We start from the raw sequence: 25,927 nt of genomic DNA, 5'->3' as shown, positions 1-25,927 counted from the left end.
TACTTTAGATTATTTGGGCAGATTTTAGTATTAAATTTTAATTTTTCTATTTTTTTTTAAACTGTATCTCCTTGTTTAAGTTGTATCAGTTGCTCTAGGGATTACATTACACTTACTTGGGTTCTCCCTGTCAAATTAGCAGCAACATTTTGCTACTTCGTGTAAAAGGGAGAACTTTTACCTTTACCTTCCTTTCTTTACATTATATTTGTCTTTTATACTGTATGCATGCATGGTTGCTGAAAGCCCAATCATTGTTTGTAATTTTGCTTTCAACTGTGAACCATATTTTAAAGAGCTCAAGTGGAAACTGGTCTACCATATTTATTCATCTATAATTTGTATAGTCTTCTTTTTTTCCTGTACTGCTTCTTATCATTTCCCTTCTCTCTGAAGAGTTCTTTAAGTCATGGTTTTAGTGCACATCTTCTAGAAATTAATTCTCTTAGTTTTCCTCATCTGACTCTGTCTTTACTGATCATTCTTGAAGGATGTGTTCACTGGATATAAAATTCTGGTTTGTGTTAGTACTTTGCTTTCATGTTTTGAAAATTTGTATTGCTTCCTTCTGCCTTCATGATTCTCAAGTATCCCATTCCTAATTGATCATTTTTCTCTATTTTCAGAGTTTTTCTGTCTTCAGTGTGTGGGACATAAATTACAACGTGTTGAGGCATGGTCTTTAGGTTTACCACGTGTCAGGTTTGATCAGTTTCTTCAGTCTTTAGAGTAAATGTGTGAAGTTTTCATCCATTGTTTCCTCAAATAGTTTCTCTGCACCACAATCCTTCTTTTCTTTTCCTGGGCACTAAGGACATTCTTTTATTGTCCCACTGTCCATAAGGCTCTCTCTTTCCTTCTTGCTACCAATTTTTCTCCTGTTGTTCAGATTTGATAATTTCTTTTGACTTATCTCGGATTTTACCAACTCTTTTCTTTCATGTCCTTATTGGTATTAAATCCACCCACAAGTTTGGGTCTTCTTATAACTTCAATTAGCTTGCTGAATCTTTCTGTTTTTCCATTAATTTGAAGAGTGATTATAATTGTTTCTTGGAGTATTTTTATAATAACAGCTTAAAAATATGTCAGACAATTCTAGCATCTGTGTATTATAATCTGTCGATTGCTTTACCCAGGTATCCATTTTCTGTTACTATAGTAGAACACCTGGAACTGGCTAATTTGTAAAGGAAAGAGGTTAGTTAAGCTCACAGTTATGGAGACCCAAGAGCATAGCCCCAGAATCTGCTCAGCTTCTGATGAAAAATGAAAAGGCAAGCAGACACGTGGGAAAAGAATGGGAAAGGAGGTGCCAGGTTTGGTATATAACAACTCACTATGCAGTAGCCAATTGAGAGATAATTCACTCCCTCAAAAAGAGCATTAATCATTCTTAATGACCCCGACACTCCTCAACACTGTTACAATGGAAACCTAAGCCTCAAATGTGCTTTGATGGGGAAACAGCATAACACCATGCAAGCACAGATTTCCTCAGTTTTTATATATGCTGAGTAATTTTTAAGCATATTTTAGATATTCTGATACAAATTCTGGGTCTTGCTTTAATCCTATAGAGAATGTTGATATTTCTGTTTTAGTAGCAAATGACCTAGTTAAATTAGGCCATATGTTCCAATTCACCTCCTGGGGGTTGTGGTTCTAATATCAGTTCAGCTTTCAAAATTTGTGTAGAGCAATACAATGGAGAAAAGATAATTTCTCAATAAACAAGCCTAGAACAGTTAGACATCCATATCCAAACAAGATCTAAACACAGAGCTGGAATTCCATAAAACTTTTACAAATTAATTAAAAATGAACCATAGATCTACATGTAAAATGCAAAAGTATAAAATTTCTTTAAGATAACAGGAGAGAATTTAGGTGATCCGTGGTTGGTTGATAAGCTTTTAGCTACAATACCAAAAGCACAATCCAGGAAAGAAAATTTTAATAGCTGGATTTCATTAAAACTCAAAACTTCTGCTCTGCAAAAGACTGCATTAAGGACACGTAAAGAAAACCCATAAACGGGGAGAGAATATTGCAAAGCACAAAACCAATGAGGAATTACAAACAAATATACAAAGAAATTTTAAAATTCAACAATAAAAAATGAATAACCGATTTTAAAAAATGGACAAAAGATCTGATAGATAGCTCACCAAAGAAAATATGCAGGGCAAGTATACATGAAAAGAAGCTCAATATCATATACCATTAAGGATTTGGAAATCAAAATAGAAATGACTCAAAGAAATGCCAAACAAACCAAAAACAAACCTGAGAACACCAAATGCTGGTGAGGATGTTAAATAATTAGAACTATCATTCATTGCTGATGGGAACATAAAATGATGGGGACACTTTGGAAAATATTTAACAATTCCATATAAAACCAGACATATTCTCACCATACTATCTAGCAATTGATCTTGTGGGTGTTTATCCAAATGAATTGGAAACTTATTGTCATGAAATAACTGAACATGAAAGTTTCATCTATTATTGCCAAAACCCAAAATTAATTACGATGTCCTTCAATAGTGAATTAACTGTGGTATATCTATAGAATATTATTCAGCAGAAAAAATAAATAAGCTATAAAACCACAAAAAAGCCCCGCTAGTGAGAGCCTTTCTGACCAGAGCAGGCTCCGAGTCCTGGAGCCGCTGCAGCGCAGTGTACTCCAGCAATGAACCAGCGGAGAGCCTCGATATGCAAGCAGCCTCAGGGATCAGGGCAGGGAAGCCGGAGACCTCTTTAGGCGGCTCTGCCCACTCCGGCTGGGGGCTCTCTTCACGGGGCGATCCAAGATGGCGGCCTAGAGGGAGACAGCACCCCCGGTCGCTCCAGAACCCAGGAGTTAAGAGGGGGAGGCATTGAGAGACTCGGACTGAAGTGGAGCCACGGGTGAGTCTGCCCACTGGGTAAAGCTCGGCTCGGGTGGCAGGCCCAGATAGAGGTGGCTTATCGGAGCCGGGCAGGGCAGCTAGAGTCATCCACAGGCAGCCCTGCGCACTCCGGCGGTGGGCCCCGCCCACACAGCCAGCTTCTCCAGGTTCTCGGAATGGAACTGGCCCGCTAGTGAGAGCCTTTCTGACCAGAGCAGGCTCCGAGTCCCGGAGCCGCTGCAGCGCAGTGTACTCTGGCAAAGAACCAGCGGAGAGCCTCGATCTGCAAGCAGCCTCAGGGATCAGGGCAGGGCAGCCGGAGACCTCTTCAGGCGGCTCTGCCCACTCCGGCTGCGGGCTCTCTTCACGGGGCGATCCAAGATGGCGGCCTAGAGGGAGACAGCACCCCCTGTCGCTCCAGAACCCAGGAGTTAAGAGGGGGAGGCATTGAGAGACTCGGACTGAAATAGAGCCACGGGTGAGTCTGCCCACTGGGTAAAGCTCGGCTCGGGTGGCAGGCCCAGATAGAGGTGGCTTATTGGAGCTGGGCAGGGCAGCTAGAGTCTTCCCAAGGTAGCCTTCCACACTCCGGCAGTGGGCTCTTCCCACACGGGCAGCTGCACGGTGCAGGCCCACAGTGAGAGCATTTCCGCACAGAGCCAGTTCCAAACCGTGAAACCAGTAGGGGGCCAGGGGCAGTTTTCTTCGGATGAGCTGCTTTATCAGATTCCTCCAAGACATCAGGCTACTGAAGGCTGGGAGGTGATACACTGGAAATCTACTGGGACACTATAAGCCAATAGCGGAAAACTGCAATATCTCAGGGTCCCACTGACAACTGACCAATATGAGAAAACAAGGGAAGAAAATGTCCCAAACAAACCTAGATACTACATCAATAAAACCCAATGACAGCACAGCAGAAGAAATGTCAGAAAGGGAGTTCAGAATGTATGTAATTAAAACGATCAGGGAAGCAAATGAGGAGATGAAAGAGCAAATGCAGGCATTGAAGGAGGAGATGAAAGAGCAAATGCAGGCATTAAATGATCGCACCAATCAACAGTTAAAAGACCAAATACGGGAAGCAAGAGATCATTTCAATAAAGAGTTAGAGATACTGAAAAAAAACCAAACTGAAATCCTTGAAATGAAGGAAACAATAAACCAAGTTAAAAACTCCATAGAAAGCATAACCAATAGGATAGAACACCTGGAAGACAGAACCTCAGACATTGAAGACAAATTATTTAATCTTGAAAGCAAAGTTGGCCAAACAGAAAAGATGGTAAGAAATCATGAACAGAATCTACAAGAATTATGGGATATCATGAAAAGGCCAAATTTAAGAATTATTGGGATTGAGGAAGGCTTAGAGAAACAAACCAAAGGAATGAACAATCTATTCAATGAAATAATAACAGAAAATTTCCCAAATCTGAAGAATGAAATGGAAAACCAAGTACAAGAGGCTTATAGAACTCCAAACATACAAAATTACAACAGACCCACACCAAGGCACATTATTATGAAAATACCTAACATACAAAATAAAGACAGAATTTTAAAGGCCGCGAGAGAAAAGAATCAAATTACATTCAGAGGGAAACCAATAAGAATATCAGCAGATTTTTCAATCCAGACCCTAAAAGCTAGAAGGGCCTGGAGCAACATATACCAAGCCCTGAAAGAAAACGGATGCCAACCAAGAATCTTATACCCAGCAAAACTTACCTTCAAATTTGACGATGAAATAAGATCCTTCCATGATAAACAAAAGCTAAAGGAATTTACAAAAAGAAATCCAGCATTACAGAACATTCTCAGCAAAATATTCCATGAGGAAGAGATGAAAAACAACGATGCAAATCAGCAACAGGAGGCGCTAGCCTAAAGGAATAGCCAAATAAAGGAGAAACCAAATCATGTCAAAAACAAATATGAGTCAATTGACTGGGAATACAAATCATATCACAATAATAACCCTGAATGTTAATGGCCTGAATTCATCAATCAAAAGACACAGACTGGCAGATTGGATTAAAAAGAAAAATCCAACAATATGCTGCCTGCAGGAGACTCATCTCATAGAAAGAGACACCCATAGACTAAAGGTGAAAGGATGGGGAAAACATACCATGCACACGGACACAGCAAAAAAGCTGGAGTATCCATCCTCATCTCAGATAATGTGGACTTCAAACCAAAACTAGTCAGAAGGGATAAAGAAGGACATTACATGCTGCTTAAGGGAAGCATAAATCAGCAAGACGTAACAATCATAAATATCTATGCCCCGAACATTGACTCATCCACGTACGTCAAACAAATCCTTCTCAATTCCAGAAATCAAATAGACCACAACACAATAATACTAGGCGATTTTAACACACCTCTCTCACCACTGGATAGATCGTCCAAACAAAAATTGAATAAAGAAACTATAGATCTCAACAACACAATCAGCAATTTAGACTTAACGGACATATATAGAATATACCATCCAACAAAGAACGAATACACTCTCTTCTCAGCAGCACATGGATCCTTCTCTAAAATAGACCATATTTTATGCCACAAAGCTACTGTTAGCAAATACAAGAAGATAGAGATACTACCTTGTACTCTATCAGATCATAATGGATTGAAATTAGAATTAAATGACAGAATAAAAAACAGAAATTTCTCCAATACCTGGAGACTAAATAATACACTATTATATGATGAATGGATAACAGAAGACATCAGGAGGGAAATAAAAAAATTCTTAGAAGTAAACGAGAACAAAGACACATCATATCAAAATCTCTGGGACACTATGAAAGCAGTACTTAGAGGAAGATTTATTTCATGGGGCGCATTCAAAAAAAGAAGTAGAAATCAACAAATAAACGACTTAACACTACAGCTCAAAGCACTAGAAAAAGAAGAGCAGACCAATACCAAAAGTAGTAGAAGACAGGAAATAGTTAAAATCAGAGCCAAAATCAACGAAATCGAAACAAAAGAAACAATCGGAAAAATTAACAAAATAAATAGTTGGTTCTTTGAAAACATAAATAAAATTGATAAACCCTTAGCTACAGTAACAAAGAGAAAGAGGGAGAAAACTCAAATTACTAAAATTCGGAATGAACAAGGAAACATCACAACAGACACGAGTGAAATACAAAACATAATTAGAAGCTATTTCGAAAATCTATACTCCAACAAAACAGAAAACCTCGAAGACATCAACAAATTTCTAGAGACATATGAACCACCTAAACTGAACGAGGAGGACATACACAACTTAAATAAACCAATTTCAAGCAATGAAATAGAAGAGGTCATCAAAAGCCTACCAACAAAGAAAAGTCCGGGACCAGATGGGTTCTCAGCCGAGTTCTACAAAACCTTTAAAGAAGAGCTCATTCCAATACTCCTCAAACTATTCCATGAAATAGAAGAGGAGGGAACCCTCCCAAACTCGTTCTATGAAGCCAATATCACCCTGATACCTAAACCAGACAGAGACACATCGAGGAAAGAAAATTTCAGACCAATATCCTTAATGAACATCGATGCAAAAATTCTCAACAAAATTTTAGCAAATCGCATACAAATATATATTAAAAAGATAGTGCACCACGATCAAGTGGGTTTTATCCCAGGGATGCAAGGTTGGTTCAACGTTCGGAAATCAATAAATGTCATTCACCATATCAACAGACTTAAAGTTAAGAATCACATGATTATTTCAATAGATGCAGAAAAAGCATTTGATAAAATACAGCATCCCTTCATGCTCAAAACACTAGTAAAAATTGGGGTAGTGGGAACATTCCTAAACATTATAAAGGCAATCTACGCTAAGCCCATGGCTAATATCATTCTAAATGGTGAAAAACTGAAAGCGTTCCCCCTAAAAACTGGAACAAGGCAGGGATGCCCTCTTTCACCGCTTCTATTCAACATCATCCTTGAGACTCTAGCCAGAGCAATCAGACAAACCAAAGAAATTAAAGGGATACGAATAGGAAAAGAAGAACTCAAACTATCCCTGTTCGTTGATGACATGATTATATATTTAGAGGAACCTGGAAATTCCACCAGAAAACTTTTAGAACTCATAAGTGAATTCAGTAAAGTAGCAGGTTACAAGATCAATGCTCATAAATCCAATGCATTTTTATACATAAGTGATGAAGCTTCAGAAAGAGAATTTAGGAAAACTACCCCATTCACAATAGCATCGAAAAAAATAAAATACTTGGGAATCAATCTCACAAAAGAGGTGAAAGACCTCTACAATGAGAACTACAGAACACTAAAGAAAGAAATTCAAGAAAACCTTAGAAGATGGAAAGATCTCCCATGTTCCTGGATAGGCAGAATTAATATCGTCAAAATGGCTATACTACCTAAAGTGCTATACAGATTCAATGCAATTCCAATTAAAATCCCAATGATGTACCTTGCAGAAATAGAGCAAGCAATTATGAAATTCATCTGGAAGAATAAAAAACCTAGAATAGCTAAAGCAATCCTCAGTAGCAAGAGCGAAGCAGGGGGTATTGCAATACCAGATCTTCAACTCTACTACAAAGCAATAGTAACAAAAACAGCATGGTATTGGTACCAAAATAGACAGGTAGATCAATGGTACAGAATAGAGGACATGGACACAAACCCAAAGAAATACAATTTTCTCATACTAGACAAAGGTTCCAAAAATATGCAATGGAGAAAAGATAGCCTCTTCAACAAATGGTGCTGGGAAAACTGGAAAACCATATGCAATAGAATGAAATTAAACCCCTATCTCTCACCCTACACAAAACTCAACTCAAAATGGATCAAGGACCTTGGAATCAGACCAGAGACCCTGCATCTTATAGAAGAAAAAGTAGGTCCAAATCTTCAACTTGTTGGCTTAGGATCAGACTTCCTTAACAGGACTCCCATAGCACAAGAAATAAAAGCAAGAATCAACAACTGGGATCGATTCAAACTAAAAAGCTTTCTCTCAGCAAAGGAAACTCTCAGAAATGTGAAGAGAGAGCCTACAGAGTGGGAGAATATCTTTGCCAACCATACCTCAGATAGAGCGCTAATTTCCAGAATCTATAAAGAACTCAAAAAACTCTACATGAAGAATACAAATAATCCAATCAACAAATGGGCTAAGGAAATGAACAGACACTTCACAGAAGAAGATGTACAAGTAATCAACAGATATATGAAAAAATGTTCAACATCCCTAGTAATAAGGGAAATGCAAATCAAAACTACCCTAAGATTTCATCTCACCCCAATTAGAATGGCGATTATCAAGAATACAAGCAACAATAGGTGTTGGCGAGGATGTGGTGGAAAAGGAACACTCATACATTGCTGGTGGGGTTGCAAATTAGTGCAGCCACTCTGGAAAGCAGTGTGGAGATTCCTCAGAAAGCTTGGAATGGAAACACCATTTGACCCAGCTATCCCACTCCTTGGCCTATACCCAAAGGACGTAAAATCAGCATACTACAGAGATACAGCCACATCAATGTTCATTGCTGCTCAATTCACCATAGCCAGATTGTGGAACCAACCTAGATGCCCTTCAGTTGATGAATGGATAAAGAAACTGTGGCATATTTATACAATGGAATATTACTCCGCAATGAAGAATGATAAAATTATGGCATTTGTAGGCAAATGGTCGAAATTGGAGAATATCATGCTAAGTGAGATAAGCCAATCTCAAAAAACTAAAGGACGAATGATCTCGCTGATAAGCGGATGAGGACATATAATGGGGGGTGGGAGGGGCTAGCATTAGGTTTAGGGTTAGGTTTAGAGTTAGGCTAAGGAGAGCGGTAAGAATGAAGGAAAGAAGGACTGTGTAGAGGGAAAAGAGGGGTGGGAGGGGTGGCGGGGAGGGGAAAAATAAAATAAACATCATTACCCTATGTAAACGTAAAAAAAATAAATTAATAAAAAAAATAAAAATAAATAAATAAAACCACAAAAAAGACTGGAAGAACCTTAAATGAATATTGCTAAGTGAAAAAACGTCAGTCTGAAAAGTCTCTGGATTTTAAGATTCCAACTACATGACATTCCAGATAAGGCAAAGCTATAGAGACAGTAAATTAAAAAGTCACTGGTTGCAAGGGTATGAAGTTCAAAGGGGGATAAGTAGGTGGGTTACAGGGGATTTTAGGGCAGTGAAAGTATTCTGTATGATACTGTATGTGGGCACATGTTGTTGTGCATTTGTCCAAGCCCACAGAGTACACGACACAAAGAATGAATCCCAATATGGACTATAGACCTAAGATCCTAATAGTGTATACATAGTGGTTCAGCAGCTGTAATCAAGGTACTACACTAATGCAGGGTGTTAATAATGAGGGAAAATTCGAAAGGGAAAGAGGGAGAATATGGTAATTCTCTGAACCCTTTGATCAATTTTCTGAAAATCTAAAACCTCTCTAAAATAAATAAACTAATGATTTCTTTAAAACTCAAATAAACAGACTTGGCAGTGCATTTTGGCTGTATCACAGTCTGTGTCCCCAATGGCTAGTCCAGGGTTGTTCAGCTCTCAGCAGATCCTGTGGTTATTATGTCAGACTCATGTCAACTATGGGTCACTTTTCTGAGCTCCTTCCTCTCCAGGATTTTCCAGTGTTTTCCAGCTCCTTGAATTCCCTTGTAGGTCTTAGGATGATAAGCTGGGACTTTAGTTACTCTGTTGACATACGTTTTTGCAACTGCTTCTGCATCCAGGGTCAAAGGGTAGAAAAGATAAAAATAATAACAGTAGATTTACCACCATTTGAGTGGCACTTTAGTTTCTAGTCTTCTATGATTTCCTTTCCAGAGTACTCATTGTTGCATTGTGCCTCTTAGCCAGATGTCAGAGTCCCAAACAGTGGAGATATGAGAGGAGTATGCCCATTCCATCACACCTGAGACCAGAACCTCTCATTATCCATTTACATGTTCCAATGATTAGAGACAAATGGACGAATCTATAAAACGAAGTTGACGGCATTCCTTGATCATGCCAAGGTAAAGTCAGACAAAATGACTGAGGAGCTGCCAAAGTTAAAGAAGACTCAAGAGACAGAGAATAATAAAGGACATTACTGGGGAAATGGACACAATTTAAATATGGTCTTTGGATTGAATAATAGTATTGTGTCTGTGCTACATCAGCAGATTTGTTAACAATACAATGATTATGTGAAGGCATACTCTTGTTTTATAAAATATATACCAAAATATTTAGGGGACAAAAAGGCATACCATCCATAGCTTATTGCCAAATGGTTCAATATGCACATAAACACACACTCATGCACACACACACAGTCTCATTTACACACAGAAACACGAACACACATACGATACACATATACAGGCTTAAGGGTGTATAGTAAAATTCATTGACAGGAGGATCAGGAGACATGAGCTCCAGTCCTGCCAATATGAACCTGAGTAAGAGCCAGTCCATGCTTTCATGAAACTCATCTTCCTCTTGATAGAACATGAGAGCAGAAATGCTGTGATTTTGCCCCTGAAGTTCATGTGGCAATTCAGGAATGTTCAGAGGTGATATGATTAGATTATGAGAGGTATGACCTAATCAATGGGTTAATTCATTTGATGGATTAATAATTTGAGTGGATGACTAGGTGGTAACTGTAGGCAGATGTGGCATGGCTAGAGAAAGAAGGTCCCTGGGGCATGCCCTTGGGGATTTTATTTTGCCCCTGGCTCTTCCCTCACTCTCCCTGCTTCTAGTCTGTCTTAATCTGAGCAGCTTTCCTTTACCAGGCCCTTCTGTTCAGGCCTCATCTCAGAGGGCCAGAACAATGGAGTTGGCCAACCATGGATTGAAACCACGAGCCCCCAAAAAACTTTTCCTCCTCTAACTGGTTCTTGTCAGATATTTTTGTCACAGTGATGAGAAAATAACTAACACAAGAAGGTACCTCTGAGATCACTTAGGCCTCAATTATGTTAAGTGCCTGTATGGAAGTAGGATGAAGACTGTCTCCATGGTGCTCCCATAAGTCCTAAAGCCTGTGATGGTTAAAAACCTAAAAAAGGTAAGAAAATTTTCCCTTGATATGTGCCTAACAATCTTATGTTAACACAGGGTGTACAGAGAAGGTGAAAGTGGCTGATCTTCCCTCCCCATGACCTTTTAGCTTTGGTGTCTCTCTCTCTCTCTCTCTTTTCCTTCCTCAACTAGTGGGGAAGGTTGGCCAAACACTGCTCAGGTGGTTTTGATGAGTTGGATTATTTTATTGTTTTAATATTAAAGGCAGAAGTAAGGTCAAACCATCAGAAGTTCTAAACTCTATGCTGTATATACATAAATATTTAAATAATTTTACATACATTTATATTATTTAAATATAATATATATTTAAATTCATTTATGGTTATTAACTTCTAAGAGAAGGAAATTTAACAATAGGAATTTATAGAAATGCGCTTATATCCAGGAAATTCTCTTCCAACCATGTGAAAGGTAATTATGAGCAAAAGCTCATCCTACAGACTCTAAGCCAGGACCATGATAGCTATGACATGAATCCACTCACTCCTTCCTCAGAGCTGTGGGTGTGATGAGTCTTTTTCAAGCCGAGAAAACTAAAAACTAGAAAAACTAAATTTCTATGAACACAGGAGAGCTGGATTTGAACCCAGATCAGTCTTTTCCCAAACCTGGGGTCTAGGCCGATATATAAAGGGAATGAGAGGGGGGGGTGCCTGGGCCTCAGACATGTCATTGATCTGTCCCCCTCCTTCAAAAGGATTCTTCCTTCAGCAGGAGAAAGGGGAAGTGAGGATTTGGGTTATACAGATTTGCATTCAAATTACTCTTTGAATCCTGAACAAGTCACCAAAATGTTCCCAGCCTCAGTTTTCCTTTAAGCAAAATGGGATCATACTAGAACTTCTCTCTTAAGGTTGACTGCTCATAGAATAAGATGCTATGTGTTTTTTGGCTATACAACATGTGCTCCAGTTTAACACTGCATTAGTTTTCACTTACCACACAGTGAAACAGAAAAATACTTTCCACTGAGGAAATGTCCTGCTCAACTTAAAAAGAACTTTTAACTAAATATGGGCCTGGGGTGGGGACAGGGCTCCTCTCCTAGGGCGTCCTAACCAGACAGCCTCATGTAAGTGCTATAACAGCACTGACCAATGGACATGTTACACAGATCACAAAAGCTAGGTCAAATATTTCAGAGACCTTGTTTTAAAAAAAAAAGTAAAAGAAACAGGAGGGAGAAAGGAGGAAAGGAAAGAAGAAGCACTGGGGACTGAAATGAAGCAAATTATATTCTATATACAAATGATTATGTCAAAATAAACCTCGCTGTTACATATAACTATATAGCACTAATAAAAAATGAAAGGAAACAGGTAAAATTAGTTCACAAGAAGGTGCATATAACCCAGTGTACCCCAAATATTATCATTTCATTATTTAATCAACCCCCAAAATATTAAAGAGCTACTTTACATTCATACATACTTTTTGTACTAAGTTGTGGAAATCTAGTAAGTTTTTATATTTATACCTCGTGTCAATTAGAATGTTAGTTTCATCAGAAATATTGATCTGTCTCTAGATTTTATAATATTTACACTTGCAAAGGTAGATTTGCATACCCAATTATTTGTTCTAAACATACTTACAAGTTTTCCAGTGACCAAATTTAACATCAGTTCTTAATTTTAAATTTTAGAATAATTAAATAAAATAACAAACCTAGCTCTTCAGTCTACTAACTACATTTCAGCTGCTCAGTGGCCACATGCAGCTAGTTACTGGAGAATTAGGCTGCAGAGTATTCAACATGGAGACTTTGAGTGGTCTCAAACCTCATATGTGGATTTCACTGACACACCTCTGAAATGAAGCTGTAGGGATCAAAAATATAATAAAAAATGAAATATCCCTTTTACTTCTTTTTTTTGTTGTTATCACTGTATTTCTGATTGTGTTTTATTGTCTTTTAGTATTGTCTTTTAGTTTTCTTTCTTTTTTTTTTTTTTTTGGAAAAGATAAAATTTATTTACAAATAAATTTATTTATGGGCTGGGTGGTGGTCATCCCCAGCACTGCAAAACTTTATTTACTACTTACAATTAATATTTACATATGATTTTTTTTTATTGTAAACAAATGGGATACATGTTGTTTCTCTGTTTGTACATGGCATAAAGGCATACCATTTGTGTAATCATAAATTTACATAGGGTAAAGTTGTTTGATTCATTCTGTTATTTTTTTCCCTTCCCCCCAACCCTCCCACCCCTCTTTTCCCTCTATACAGTCCTTCCTTCCTCCATTCTTGCCCCCCTCCCTAACCCTAACTCTAACCCTAACTCTAACCCCTCCCATGAGGGATAGACTGTTTTAGTCAGCTTTTTTTATCCCTGTGACCAAAGAACTTGACAAGAACAATGTAGAGGAAGAAAGGTTTATCTGATGCTCACAGTTTCAGAGGTCTTAGTTCATAGATGGCAGTTCCATTGCTCTGGGCCTAAGGTGATGCAGAACATCATGGCAGAAGGGTGTGGAGGAGGAAAGCAGCTCAGGACATGGAATCAGGAAGCACAGAGAGAGCTCTGCTCACCAGGACAAATATACACCTCCAAAGCATGCCCCTAGGGATCTAATTGTTCCAAATTAATTCATATTAGATAAGACTCTTATAACCCAATCATTTCACTTCTAAACTTTCTTGCATTGTCTCACACATGAGGTTTTGGGGAACAACTCTTATCTAAACTGTAACAGAGAACAGGCCTGGCATGGTGGCACATGCGTAATTCCAGTGACTTGGGAGGCCGAGACAGGGGGATCACAAGTTCAAAGCCAGTCAAAGCAAAAGCAAGGCATTAAGCAACTAACTCAGTGAGCCCCTGGCTCTAAATAAAATACAAAATAGGGCTGGGGATGTGACTCAGTGATCAAGTGCTCCTGAATTCAATCCTTGGTACCAAAAAAAAAAAAAAAAAAAAAAAAAAAAAAAAACAGAGAACCATATTGGAAATGTATTCAACCTAAAACAAAATTTCCACTCACTCACTTAATCTATTGATTATTCACTAATTTATCATACAAGAATGAAAGGTTCAGTAAGAGCCACTCTGGGCCCAGTATGGGACTCCAGAGAGGACATCCAGGGTATGACATTCAACAGGAAAAAGGATGGGAGAGGAGCAGTGTTGAAAAGGGGCATCTTCCAGGTGGACAGTGAAGAGTGTCTAGCCACCACTGGGGGTATCATCATTTCAAACAGTAGCATCTAGGAGAGAAAGCCTCTCCTTGCCCTGAACCCTGATCTAGGCCATCAGCAAATGACACCCAACCAGCATTCAACCTTCTATTTGAATGTGGAAGCATTCAGTTACCATGACTGAGGGCTGTCCAGGCTCACTTGAAGGGAATGCATCTATTGATGAATATCCTCAGGGAAATGTATGTAGGTTCACAAACTTGGTACATGAGCTATGCACATGGGCGCACATGCACCCATTCACCCTAGCCACTCTGTAAGTCATAATGAAGGAATAGCATGTCTTTGAAATCAATATCACTGGATAGAGAACAATATAGAAACTTGATAGTGAACTCAACACCATTAATATTCATTCATTCGTTCGACAAAGTTTACTGAGCTAGAAAATGCTGACAACATTCCTGCAAAAATGACTCAGTCCCTGCCCTCCTGAAAGATCACAATTTGCAGGGGGAGAATTTTCCAGTAGGATAGACATTACTTTGGGAACTCAGAAATAGAGAGATATTAGAAATAAGATAGAAATAAGAGGCAACTTTGCAGAAGTCTGGGAATCTCAGTGTTACATGAAAGAAGAAGAAAGAAAGAAGCCAAGGAAGTTCTGCTGAGCATTGTCAGGCTAACACCAGTCTTATCCCTAGTGTGGAATGAATGTGATAACATAAGGCTCCCTCAGCAGAACACCAGGGTTTAGTGGGCTGGCATGGCAGAGAGGAGGTTCTCAGGTCTTCAAGGACTCTACACAATTGCTAAAATGTATGAGCTTTTAATTAAGAGAGTCTATGTGTCTTAGACAATAAAACAATAGAAAGTGATCATTCTCAATCCTGGCTGCACAATAGAATTATCTGAGGAGCAATGCCTCTGGTAAGACAAGTTTAAAAATCTCTTCCATAATGTAATAATAATAATTAATAACTACTGCCTAATTCTTTTTTATTCACAGCATTTTATGTTATCCTCTGTGAATGTATTACTAACTTCATTGAGCAGATGAGGTAGCTGAGGCTCTGAGAGCCTAAATGGCTTGCTAAGTTTACACAACTGATTAGTGGAGGACCAAGACCTAGAACCTAGAATTATTTGCTTCACAAATCTTCTTCGTAACCATGAAGAATACTGTGCTCAGCCAGTTCATCTTTACCTTGCACACCATCTTGTCCACCTGGTTAAGGGAATGGAGGTTAAAAAATGAAATAGCAGTAAAAAGGCACTACTTGTTCCTTTTTACTCCATCAAAGTAGGGTAGACCTGGGATTTCAAACACATTTAGGAATGATTTTATTATTATATTGTTAGAGTCAAATTTTTCTACATCATCATAAAACGTGTACTAATAGTCTTAGAGAAATTAACCTCAATGTTCAGGATGATCTAATTGAGAAGGCAGAGAAGTATAGACTTTCAAAAGTATTTCCATTAGAATAGTTAAAATAAGTTATTCTTCATTGTTCCCCTGTGACACAATGTAAATGAAGTCCATTTGTAGGGAACTGGAAGCAAGGTTGAAGTGAATTTAACTTTGGTCTCTGCCATTTGCTCAATTTGTGAACTTGAGCAAATAACTTGAATTCCTCTTACCCTCAATTTGTCATCTACAGAGTGGGCTTCATAATGCCAATTTCAGAGTTATGTTGAGTTATCAAATGGCAAATTGTGTTTAGAACATAAAGTACCATTGGGGTACTTAGATAGAAAAATAAATTTATGAGATAAACATTATAGAATGCATCATTCTGAAAAAGACATTTCAGGACTTTGATATGGACAAAAATACTTTTTTATACTCTTTGAGTAAGAGAATGTGGTAAGTATGGGGTATGTGGACAAAACTGCATAGGACTTCTTTCAGGACAGATCTATCAAGAAGAATGCAAAGAAAGTAGCAGGTTATAAAACAAACACCCATAAATCAAACACATTCCTATACACCAGTGATGAATCTACTGCAAGAGAAATTAGGAAAACTACTCCATTCACAACAGCTTCAAAAATAAATAAATAAATAAAATACTTGGGAATCGATCTAACAAAAGAGGTAAAATACCTCTACAGTGAAAATTACAGAACACTAAAGAAAGAAATGGAAGAAGACCTTAGAAGATGGAAAGATGCCCCATGCTCCTGAAGAGGCAGAATTAATGTTGTTAAAATAGCCATACTAATGAAAGCATTATACAGATTTAATGCAATTCCAATTAAAATCCCAATAACATTCTTCACAGAACTAGAGAAAGCAATCATGAAATTCATTTAGAAAGAAAAAAACTCAGAACAGCCAAAGTAATCTTTACCAAGAAGAGTGAAACAGGAGACAACACAATGCCAGACCTTAAACTATACTACAGAGTCATAGTAACAAAAACAGCATGGTATTGGCACCAAAACAGATACATAGACCAATGGTACAAAATAAAAGACACAGAGACAAACCCCATAATTATCTCATACTAGACAAAGATGCCAAAAAAATTCACTGGAGAAAAGATAGCCTATTCAATAAATGGTGCTGGGAAAATGGGAAATCCACATATAACAAAATGAAATTAAACCCCCACCTCTCATCCTGCATGGAACTCAACTCACTCTGGATCAAAGGCCTAGGCACTAGACCAGAGAAATCTAATAGAAGAAAAAGTAGGCCCAAATCTTCACCATGTGGGCTTGGGATCTGACTTCCTTAATAAGACTCCTAAAAAACAAGAAGTAAAATCAAGAATCAATAATTGGGATGGATTCAAACTAAAACCCTTCTTCTCAGCAAAGGATACAATAACATGAAGAAAGAGCCTACAGAGTGGGAGAAAAGTTTTACCACACACACATCAGATAGAGCACTAATCTCTGGGATGTATAAAGAACTCAAAAAACTTAACATCAAAAAAATATATAACCCAATCAATAAATGGGCTAAGGAACTGAACAGACACTCACAGAAGAAGAAACACAATTGATCAATAAATGTATGACAAAAGTTCAACATCTTTAGCAATTACAGGAATGCAAATCAAAACTATTCTAAGATTTTATCTCACCCCAGTCAGAATGGCAATTATCAAGAATACAAACAACGGTAAATGTTGGCAAAGATGTGGGGAAAAAGGTATATTCATACATTGCTGGTGGGACTGCAAATTGGTACAACCACTCTGAAAAGCAGTGTGGTGATTCCTCAGAAAACTTGAATTGGAACCACCATTTGATCCAGCTAATCCACTTCTTGGTTCATACTCAAAGGACTTAAAATCAGCATATTACAGTGATGCAGTCACATCAATGTTTATAGCAGCTCAACTCACAATAGCTAAAGTATGGAACCAACCTGGGTGCTCTTCAACAGATGAATGGATATAAAAAATGTTTTTATATAACATTTAAAAAATTTTTAATATATAAAATTATATATATATATATATATATATATATATATATATATGTGAGTTGGAATTTTATTCAACTTTAAAGAGGAATGAAGTCATGGCATTTTACTCAGCTTTAAAGAGGAATGAAATTATGGCATTGCCAGTAAATGGATGGAACTGGAGAATATCATGCTAGGTAAAATAAGTCAATCCCCCAAAACCAAATGTTTTCTTTGATATGTGGGTGGTAATTCACAATAGGGTGGGGTCTAGGAAATAATAGAGTTACTTTAGATTAGGTAGAGGGGAACCAAAGAAGGGGAGGGGCTACAGGGGCAGGAAGGATAATAGAATGAATCGGACATTATTACCCCATATACATATACATATATACATTATAGGACCAGTGGTATTCGACATCATGTATAACCAGAAGAATGAGAAATTATACTCCATTGTATATGATGTATCAAAGTGCATTCTACTGTCATGTATAACTAATTAAAATTTTTAAAAAGAAGAATGCAAAGAATGGGGTTAATATGGTTTAGATATGAGGTGTCCCCTAAAAACTCATATGTGAGGAAACACAAGAATATTCAGAGGCAAAATAATCAAATTCTGAGAGGTATAACCTAATCAGTGGATTAATCCACTAATATGAATTAACTGGGTGGTAACCGCCATAAGCAGGTAGGGTATAGTTGGAGGCAGTAGGTCACTAGGGGTCTGCATTGGGATATATATTTTTCCTCTATTGCAGAGTTGTCTCTGCCTCCTGATTACCATATTCATGCCTCCTGTCACGTTGTTCTGCCTCCAAAGCTGTGGAGTCAGCTGACCACAGACTAAACCTCTAAAACCATGAGCCAAAATAAACTTTTTCTCTTCTAAGTTGTTCTTGTCAGGTCTTTTGATCACAGAGATACAAAGTTGACTAAAACAGGGGCAGAAGGACAGTTATCATCTTGGGAAAAGTGTAAGGCTCTGTGTTTAGAGTATCATAGACCAAAGTTTGAGTATGAATAAGAAGGAAGTACTGGAAAGAACAATAAACACTTACTGAACTTAGTTCACCAATAGTCCATACTCAGGCCTGGGTCCGAGACTGTACAACAGGGTTGACAAACATTTTCTGTAAAGGGTCAAACTGCAGGCTTTGTGGACCATGCAGTCTCTATGCAAACTATTCCACTGAGGAGCATGTGGCCCCATGTCCAGGCCACACTCTCAGACCCATCAGATTTGAATCCTGATGATAAGATCCAGACATTCATCTTTTGAAAGATCCCTCATTGACGTGGTTAGGGGTCATTCTTTTGTGAACTGATTAAAGGCTATGACCATCAATATTCACATAAACCAGTATGCACTTAACAATATCTAAAAGGAAAGGAGAACTGACAATGTGGGTCTGTGATTAAAAAGAGACGCTATCATTAAAGGTTTTGACTGGGTGCAATCTATAGGCAAGATACTTTATAGAGATGATAGCCTAGGAGTAGGTGAGTCCCCTTCAGAAGACAATGGAGGTTCAAGGGGAATGGGAAGAAGGTAGATAATACACAGCAATATGCTGAGAGTAGAACAAAGGCACCAACAGGTCTCTTCCCTTCATTAAAGATTGCTTCATTGCTCAGTGACACACATCATCATCATAGTATCATATCCATTCAGCCGGATAACAAAGTAGAGCCACCACTCTGGCATCAATCACCCCTTTACCCAGAGCATTCATGAGTTTTACTGGGAACGAGAGCTTGGAGAAGCCACATGGCAGTGGGACCTGACTGAAGATCGAATCCATATTTTATGAAGCACACTTGTGTAGTTGATCATGCAGAGAATAAGAATCATATTCTCAATTTTAATAAGGTAATCAAATATAAATAAAACAAAATCTACAAGAGCATTTTATTACTTCCAATCAATTCTTCAGAAGTAGATGCAAATACATACACACATGCACATGAAAAAAATTCAGAAATTATTCTGATTGTAATGACCACCAGAGCATGTTCCAAAAATATAAACCTATGATCATACATTCATCCCTTTATAATGTTAAATAAGAAGCAGGCCATGTGTTTATGATTAGATTTGAATTTGGAATTAAGGTATTTTGGAAACTGAATTGAGTAGCAAATAATTAACACAAAATTACCTCTTGAAACCATCACATAATAACATGAAACATAATACTAACCAAACCACCTGGTTCCAAAAACCATATATTTATGGAGGTGAGATGGAGTTAACATTTCCTGAGTACCTACTGGGTGCCAGGCATTCCACTGGTCTTCACAAATACTCCCATGGATAACTCTCTTATTTCATCATTTCTGAAGATATGTATTAGTATGACCTTTTGAAATAATATTTCTTATCTATACAAGAAAACTTAAGTCACATAGATTCAAACCTTCCTACGTTTTAGAGAATATAGGACCAAAGATAATATGTTTCTGTGGGTACCTTAACTCTAAGATTTTAAGGTCAGATTTTCTCCATATTTCTACTGGAATTGCTACAGATGCTCACTGAATGATATGCAAATTCATAAATTGTCTTAAGATACCAATGAATAATTTTTGTCTCCAAGAACGAACCAAAAAGTCACTAGATATTACTGTCAGGTGATGTTTGGATAACTCGCCCAACGTTCTACTCAGAAAAGCATGAAAGCTGAGCACAGAAAGGTCCGCAATTGTGATTTTTAGGTTTTCAGATTTCCTAGAGGTGGCTGATATTTCTCCAAGTGCCCTTGAGTCAAAGGGAAACATGGGTGTGGCTTCATCGATGTCTAGTCCTCTACCCCATACCTGCTTACCTCAACCAATATTTGTACTAGATCTGCCCGCAAGGACTTGAGTTTATCTGCTACCTAATGTAAGGAGCCAGTAACATCAAAATAAGCACTTTCTCTAACCTCTTTTAAAAAGAGCTACCCTTGATCTACCTGTCTATTTTGGTACCAATACCATGTCGTTTTTGTTACTATTGCTTTGTAGTATAGTTGAAGTTCTGATATTGCGATACCCCCAGCTTCATTTTACCTGCTAAGGATTGCTTTAGCTATTCTGGATTTCTTGATCTTCCAGATGAATTTCATGATTGCTTGCTCTAATTCTGTAAGGTACATCATTGGGATTTTAATTGGAATTGCATTGAATATGTATAGCACTTTTGGTAGTATGGCCATTTTGACAATATTAATTTCTGCCTATCCAAGAACACGGGAGATCTTTCCATCTTCTAAGGTTTCCTTTAATTTCTTTCTTTAGTGTTCTGTAGTTCTCATTATAGACACGGACACAAACCCAAATAAATACAATTTTCTCATACTAGACAAAGGTGCCAAAAATATGCAATGGAGAAAAGATAGCCTCTTCAACAAATGGTGCTGGGAAAATTGGAAATCCATATGCGACAGAATGAAACTAAACCCATATCTCTCACCATGCATGACACTCAACTCAAAATGGATTAAGGACCTCAGAATCAGACCAGAGACCCTGCAGATTATAGAAGAAAAAGTAGGTCCAGAGCTTCAACATGTCAGCTTAGGACCAGACTTCCTCAACAGGACTCCCATAGCACAAGAAAGAAAAGCAAGAATCAATAACTGGGATAGATTCAAACTAAAAAGCTTTCTCTCAGCAAAGGAAACTATCAGCAATGTGAATAAAGGGCCTACAGAGTGGGAGAAAATCTTTGCCAATCATACTTCAGATAGAGCACTAATTTCCAGAATCTATAAAGAACTCAAAAAACTTTCTACACCAAGAATACAAATAACCCAATCGACAAAGGGGCTAAGGAAATGAATAGACACCTCACAGAAGAGGATCTACAAGCAATCAACAAACATATGAAAAAATGTTCCACATCTCTAGTAATAAGAGAAATGCAAATCAAAACCACCCTAAAATTCCACCTCACCCCAATTAGAATGGCAATTATCAAGAATACAAGCAACAACAGGTGTTGGCGAGGATGTGGGGAAAAAGGTACACTCATACATTGCTGGTGGGGCTGCAAATTAGTGCAGCCACTCTGGAAAGCAGTGTGGAGATTCCTTAGAGAATTTGGAATGGAACCACCATTTGACCCAGTTATCCCACTCCTCCGCCTATACCCAAAGGACTTAAAATCAGCATACTACAGAGATGAAGCCACATCAATGTTCATAGCTGCTCAATTCACAATAGCCAGATTGTGGAACCAACCTAGATGCCCGTCAATTGATGAATGGATAAAGAAACTGTGGTATATATATATAATGGGATATTACTCAGCCATAAAGAATGATAAAATTATGGCATTTGCAGGCAAATGGATGAAATTGGAGAATATCATGCTAAGTGAGATAAGCCAATCTCAAAAAACCAAAGGACAAAATATCTCTCTGATAAGCGGATGATGACACATAATGGGGGGTAGGAGGGGTTAGTGTTAGGGTTAGGGTTAGGGAGGGGGGCAAAAATGGAGAAAGGAAGGACTGTATAGAGGGAAAAGAGGGGTGGGAGGGGTGGGGGGAAGGGAAAAAAATAACAGAATGAATCAAACAACATTACCCTATGTAAATTTATGATTACACAAATGGTATGCCGTGACTCCATGTACAGACAGAGAAACAACATGTATCCCATTTGTTTATAATAAAAAATAAATAAATAAATAAATAAGAATTCAAGTAAAAAATAATAATAATAATAAAAAAAGAGCTACCCGTCACAGGTCCCACCTCCAGAAAGAAAGGAGAGAGAGAGGCAGAGAGAAAGAGGTGTAGGAGGGAAAGGGGAGGGGACAGGAAAGAATTAAGTTAGCATAGACTATGAGGAATGAGGAAGGTGAGTTCACAGAAAATGGTCATTTTAGAGATCTGAGCTAGCTGTCATCTTGTGGCTTGTGGCAGGAACCTGGCTCCCAGGAACTCCACCTGTCCTAAGGTAAAAGGCCTGTTTTCTGTTACAAAGCTGTTAGGACTCCTCTTACAGTTTCCTGTTGTAAATGAAGGGCATAATCTTCTATTTTCTGCCAACAGATTCTGGGAACCTCCTCAAGGGAGTTCCTCCCAAAGGGCTATGTCCCACCCCCATTCAAAACCAGGAGCAATAGGAGGCCATCCCAGTGGCTGGCTCTGCCATAGGTAATTGCTCATGATAATTAGGTTGACAGCTATTGTTTGGCACTCTCCTCCTTCCCATGGAAGCCGCCCAAACAGGGAAACTCAGCAAATTCCATTTCCCCTGCTGGTTTTAAATCAAAAACTTCAGGAAGGGTTTATTCCTCTACTTTCCAAACTAAGGGAGCCTCTCTCACCACACTCTGCCAAGGGCTGCAAATACATTCTGACTTTGAGTCTTGTAATAATTGTCATGTTTTAGAAACACAAATATTGAAAAATAATCCACTTTTCTTCCATGTGTAAATCTAATATTTTACCTAATAAAATGCCTTTCTCGTTCCATCAATTGTACATAAAATTATAACTAATTCCATACACTTTTTTATATACAAATTAATTTAATTATGTCAAACCATCTGCTTCCTTTCCCCCTTCTTTCCCAGAATTTCTTTCCCAGGTTCTTCTTGTAGACTTTCTCTCTCCCATTAATCCCAATCGATAATATCAATGTCTACATTTAAACACTTGGGATATACTTCTGTATGCAAATACAGGTTTTGTATATGTATTTATATATATATATATACACACATATGTGTGTATAAATTGTATATACACACATATATACGGTTTATATATAAAAGCTAGACACAAACACACCTACATATATGCATACACACACCTACATATACTTATATATATATATATATATATATATACTTATATATACTTATATATATACTTATATATATACTTATATATATATGTGTGTTTATGTATTTCCATCCCCAAGAAAATTAAAGGTAATTTGAGCCAACGATTCAATCTATGTTGAATATAGCAGTCCACTGAGGTTCCCATTGTTAAAGTAATGGAAGATAAAGTGGAATCACTAAGTACACAATACCCCTTCATAAATGATACCTTGAATCCCAGGGGTGAACAGGCCAATTTTAGAATTATACTGTTTTCCCCTAACTCTGTTTACAAGCCCTGTTTAGAACTAGTCGAACACAATTTTTTAACCCAAAGACATTTTATTTAAGGCTTCAAGTATCTTGTTAAAAGCATTCATAATATTTCCTGGATACAAAATTTTTTTCAAAATAACGATTTGATGAGTTGAGTGTAAATGAATTAGAAACATGGATTAAATTTCCCTTGAAATACATGTGAGTTTCAAAATTAAGAGAAATTAACTTATTGAAATGTGTTTTCAGTTTTGCCTAATCTCAAAAGTTTGATGTATAGTTCGAGACAGATGGCCTAATGCCAGTTTTGCCTATCTTTGTCATAGTTTTACCTGGGAAAAATTTTTAATTTCTACCTCCCCTCAGTCTTCTGATGGTTTAATAAATATTACCAACCTGATGTGTAGGACCTCACAGATTGCAATAAGTATTATTAGATTGGTGAATTGCCGGTTTTGAAATGATCTCCAAGTCTAGATAATGGCTCTCTGATTTTATCCAATGTTGGGTGATACAAGTCTAAAGCAACCAATGATTTTATGAAGTCTCTGAAAATGTTTTGGGAGTCTTAATCTTTGATAATAATTGCATCAAGTATGCAGTGGGAGAAAGCCCCTAAGCAAAGGAAAGGGGTTGATATTGTCTCAGATTGGCACTCAGCACACTGAGATGTACAGTCAATGCTGATGGGTTTTGATTAAACACTGAGAAACTTCTGCAACAGGAAGCTTTGAGGATTCATCACTGATGCCCTCCAGCCCCTCTGAATTTGCAAGCATGTATTTATTCCACTTCTATTAATCTTGACCCTTTTATTGGTGTATTGAATGATATATTTGTTCATTTGAATTTTTCTGAATAGGCTTCACATGAGGAGAGGAGTATATCAAAGATAGAGGCAAAAATGACTTTGTAACAGACCCACTCTTGAGATGATTCCTTAATACATTATTAGATTAACCCCTTCTTAAGGACAGAGTCCTCATGACCATCTTAAAGGTCTCACCTGATCCCACGGGATGAGGATTAAATTTTTCAACATAAATTTTGTTAGGGACTTTAGTGGGCAACAAAAATAAACACCATCAAGACCAGGCTTTAAGAGCACAAGTTTGTTATTGGGGATACCAGGAAAGAAGCAGAGCCACTTTATGTTTTTCCCATCTCTGCATCTAAGGTCACTCTATTGTCTGTAAATCTGCTAAGATGATGTGGCTAGCAGCCAACACCATATCTTCTTCAAGCCCACAACTTGGTTTGACTGTGCAAGCTCACATAGGCCAAGAATGTCTTGTAAATTAGAAACAAACATTAAATGATGCCAAAGCCTGAAGACAGCTGCACTCCTATGGCCTCCACCCCTGATCTATGAGCTTCCAGAGATCCTACAACTAGGGAAGGAAAGTGACAGCCAGGTACAAAGAAGAGTAAGAGAAAAATCAATAGCAATTTTGCAAAAAGAGAGAGAGAGAGAGAGAGAGAGAGAGAGAGAGAGAGAGAGAGAGAGAATTTGCCAAATACCACTACCAGCTGCTAAATTTTTTAGTACAATGAATCTCAAAGGATGACCCCAAACCAATACCATCTTCTTCATCAAAGGAGCTTATGAAATGTACATTCTTGGGTCCAACCCAGACTTGGAGTCAGAAACTGTAGGGATGTAGTCTAGCAATCTGTATATTAACAAGCCCTGCTTCACAGAGGATTCTGTATATCATCAGGTTTGAGAATCATTGTTTTAATAAGAAAAGACAAGTGATAAAATAATAGCTATAATTAACAAGTAATGTTCATCTGCAATACTACCATGGTTTTTCTAGACTAATTTCTTTGTTTCCAAATAGCTGAGTTACATTCAGGTAATACAAACCAAACGTGGCTCAATCCAGATGAATCTAATCAACATTTTGAAGTCTGGGCAGGGGATATCCTGGAGGTGTCTATCCAGCCACCATTTCCCCTTATCACACCACCACTGGGATTAAAGATGATCCCCACTTCAGGATTGGTACATGCTGCTTTTCTCTACTTTCAAATGGGAAATCCATACCCCAAAGCATTCTTTCCCAGTAACTGAATGAGACTTGGCTATGACAAGTCAAGAAATAATCTACAAAGATGGTCAACACCTATTTCAGTGAAAATTTCTGAAAATGTAGATACCATCTGCTTCTTAGAGAAGACGTCTTCATTTTATTGCAAGTTAATCAGCTATTTATGCCATTTTTATCTGTGAGGAAAATGAAAC

Source organism: Sciurus carolinensis, chromosome 2 (genome assembly GCF_902686445.1).
Source record: "Sciurus carolinensis chromosome 2, mSciCar1.2, whole genome shotgun sequence".
NCBI lineage: Eukaryota > Metazoa > Chordata > Mammalia > Rodentia > Sciuridae > Sciurus > Sciurus carolinensis.
Note: the sequence above shows the minus strand (reverse complement) of the source record.